This window comes from Tinamus guttatus, unplaced genomic scaffold, assembly GCF_059628265.1.
Source record: "Tinamus guttatus ecotype Peru unplaced genomic scaffold, ASM5962826v1 Tinamus_guttatus_pri_ptg000004l, whole genome shotgun sequence".
Taxonomy (NCBI): domain Eukaryota; kingdom Metazoa; phylum Chordata; class Aves; order Tinamiformes; family Tinamidae; genus Tinamus; species Tinamus guttatus.
The window spans coordinates 8,484,240-8,488,348 of record NW_028288538.1 but is presented as its reverse complement, the minus strand read 5'-3'; positions in this window follow the sequence as shown (position 1 = coordinate 8,488,348).

Here is a 4,109-nt window from a genome sequence, read left to right as displayed (position 1 = left end):
AGGAGTTTTAAGAGTTTTCTTAAATATATTTTATAAAAGAAAGATAACGCAAGCCTTAATTCAGTATTTTGCTTATTTACTAGCTCCTTGCTTTCATTATTTTTTTAGGAATACAATGTTTTTATAAATATGACAGGTTACATTTTCAGAAACAGGAACGTAGCCCCAGATCTTTGGGGGGGCTGTGGCACCTTAGCTCCTCACAGTTATAACATGAACAGGCTGCAGAAACACCTCTTCAGTTTCTCGGGACTGGTGTCAATTTTGGAAATGGGTTTTATGCTAGAAACTAGTTAGGTATTTTTAAATGCTATACCATGTAATTAAAAAACTAAATATGTATATAAAAATAAACATTGCTCTCTATAATTTTTCTCCCCGCTGTGGGTTTGTCAGACCCACTATGGTTTGCGGGCTCTTCTCCTAGCAACTCCTATTAACGTCAGAATTGCTTGAGCAGCTGCATCTTTGTACCCCACACGGAGAGTTTGCTCGTCGGTGCTGTTGTGTGTGTGGATTTCATTTGCCTCCATCTCTGGTTATTTGCACCAGCTCTGCTTGAGTTTCCTGTCATCTCGTGACTACTTTCAAAATAGCTTTAGGCTATTACTTGCTGAACATCTCCTCTGTAATTGTTTGCATTTGGAAAAAAGATGGAGATAGGGTCCCTGCCCCAAGGAGCCTATAATTAAAACAAGGCCAGCATTGTAGAAATATGTATACTAGCTGGCCTGTGACTGGATGGTCTGTTTAGTTTTGTTTTGACTTACCGTATGAAGCAGCATTTAACAGATGTTGGAAATAAGCTCTGTGAGGGTCTTGTATGTATATAGAACAGAAATGCTTGTGCGTGAATTAATTTCATCCACAAATGTGAGTATTAATGTCATCAGGCATTTTATAATGTTTGTGCCTCTTCCACTATAAGTAGTCCACTTTCCACTGCTAAAAGATAGAGATCCTGCCAGAGGAACTGTGTTTTGACAGTGCTTCCTAGCGGACAAATGATTATTTCTTTCTCTAGCATAAAAAATGTTGCATTATATGAGCCTAAGGGAGGAAAAAATTAAGAAATCCAAGTGCCAATTGCTTCATCCCCTCCCCTCCATATGTACAAATAAAATGGGAGTCTTTCTTTCCCTTTGTCTTTGTGGCAAGGCGTCCCTGTCACTAGAAGCAAGGCTATAACTATTATGCAAATCCTACAGCTGGCATATTGTTGCTGCTCATATTCCTGCAGGAATAACACACATCCAGCAAAGTGATGGGTCTTTTCACTCCTTTCGTCTGGAGAAATGCAGTACTGGAGATTAGATTCCCTTTTATTGCCTGCAGGATGAAGCCAAACAGCGTGAAGAAGGGAGCTAGTAGGGAGTGCCTTGTCCTTCCATACACTGTATAGGGGTAAGGAGGGGAAGATAAGGCTGTGAATGGAGGCCAGAGCTGGGACAAAGCTAAAATGGAACAGAAACAGAGATTTTCTAATTTCCACTTGAATGTGATGTATTTCTCATGTCATGTGATGCATATTTTTATTCCACGTCCCCCTTAGTTTAATTTTTATGCATTACAAAGTCCAAGCAAGAGCTCGGTCTTAAAAGAAATCCCCTTCCTCATTTTAGAACAGATGCACAATATTAACTTAAGGTGAATGGGCACAGATGTTATCAAAATCACTCTCTCACCTTCCAACTTCACCAAATTTTCCGGTGCTTAAATATTTTCTTTCACTTCTATGTGGAATTTCCTATTGTAACATTCTCTGCATTTTTTTTTTCCAGACGTCTTACTCAGTTACTAATTCTCCTTATGGTCTCCTCCTCTGATCAGTGGCTGGGCCAAAACTACTTCTCATGCCAATCCCTGACAGGAAAGCAGTCTCTGAAGATACTGATGTGATTAGTGAGGGGCCAGGGACTCGTGCTAAGTGCCAGCAGAGCACTTTATAACCATTGAAAATCAGAAACTTTTGGCTAGGAGACATAGGAGAGGAGAAGAGAGGTGATGTGAAATATAAGTTGGGGGAGCATGCAGAGGAGAGGGAAAATGAAAAGGCAGATGTAAAGCTGGATTTTCATTTTCCGGCATTACTTCTGTATTAGCTAAGCTATGAAGGATACCTGTCTTTGCTGATTCTTTGAATTATCCATACCTCTTTTTGCCTTCAACGCTGTGCTGCTTATGTCTGCGCAGTGTAGTATATACACATGCAAGTTCTGGCTGTTCCTTAGACTTAGGAGAAGTTGTATTAGTGAGCACTGAATCTGAACTAATTCCGCACTGTCCCTCAGCAAGGACTAATAGCTCAGGATCAACTTTATGCTAGCAGCTTTGAGCTGCCTGAAATGGAGGCAAAGTGAGTTTTATCTGACCACAATGTACTTCGTGGGCATCTTCTTACTGGGTCTAATTTGGATGATGCATTAAAAGCTTATTATCTTACTTTTCATTGATATATCTCCAAGTGCTTTGCTAAAGAGGCAAGTATTGCTGTCCATATTTCACAGAGTGCAAAACTGTGACAAGTAAAATATAGTGCCTGCCCAGAGCTACAAAAGGGTCAGGCCTGGAGCATGGTTCAGTCCTCCATTACCCTATCCATTAAATCACACTGTGTCTCTAAGTGGCAGTATTAGGACTATTCGGATTCTGAGCTGATAGGCAATCCCATCATTCTTTATATTAAGTCTTGTGTTTTACCAAGAAATATCCACAATGATCAAACTAGGAACATTGAAATGCACTCATACAGCCTGAGTGTGCTGAGTTTATTTTATGCAAAATCTAAGAAAAATTTTGTAAATCATATTGTGAAAACATGCAGAATATTAATCATTACAAGTCAAAGTATTTCTATAAATTACATGCATCATTTGCCAAATATGTCAGGCTTTGTTTCTTTACATGGAAAATGAAAGAAAATGTTATAGTTACCTCCAGATATGTTTTGCCTACTACATATTAATAACTATTCTGATTAATTTAAAGACATTGATTGTATAAAGTGTTACATATTTTTCTATCTACCTTGGTTGCTTGACTTAAGTTTTATTTTTCACAAACAGGATAAAGTATTAATTACATTTCCTATACCAGAATTCAAGCCCAATTTAACATGGTTAACTTTTGTGGCATCGTATCAGAGATTCATTTGGGTTTAAATATTTCAGGCTGTTTTACATATGCATCAATAATAATTTTCTGCTTAAAAAAAATGGTGCCATCTTGTGGACAATATTAAGAACTGCTAAAAAACATTTTGAAAGAAAGAAATAAAGAGTAACAGATCAGTATCTGCATTTAACACTGTGAATCAGCTGAATTACAGACATGTATTATGTGCCATAAGAAGTTATTCACAAATTACTTTATTACTATTTATTATTATTTTGATTACTCTCTATTAGTAATTACTGTATTACTTGGAGTTATTTATACAGTTCTGTTTATTTTCCAACGACAAAGTAATCCAGCGTTTTTCCAACCATCTCATTTATTTCTCTCAACTGTAGAATGATCAGAGAAACACCCAAGAGGTTCCAAGCCACATTTAACCAGCACCTGTGTGTGCACTCCTTTCGGTATCTGCTCATCTCTGGTTTTGTTCTGAGCCTATACAAAACTTGTTTTGCTTCTCTCACATGCGGGCACTCTCACACACACACTTCTATACGCAACATTAGCCAGCTCCAGCCAAGCTCTCTGCCCACACAGTTCTCATTCCTGCCTGAATCCACAGCCTTTGTTTCAGCAGTGGTTTTGGTTTAAGGTCTCCTTGTTTCTTACAATTAACCCAGTGGAAAAAGGCTGTCAAATTAGCTAGATTAAAAATAGCAGAACCCCATCGACAGCAGAAATATCAAGGCTCACACACCGACAGCGTGAAGCAAAACTGTGTTCAGTGACTTCTCCCCATTAAAGCTGCATTTCATAGAAGTGTAATCTGTCCCCTGCTCTGAGACCCTGTATGTCAAGTGTTAGTTGGGTTATTCTGCAGTCTGCTGAATTCATTTTTATTGAGTAAAGGCAAATACTTTTGAAGTCTTGCCACTGGCTTTGAAACAGGTAGTCTATCTGGGAAGGAGTCGGAAGTCATTATATGTTTGCAT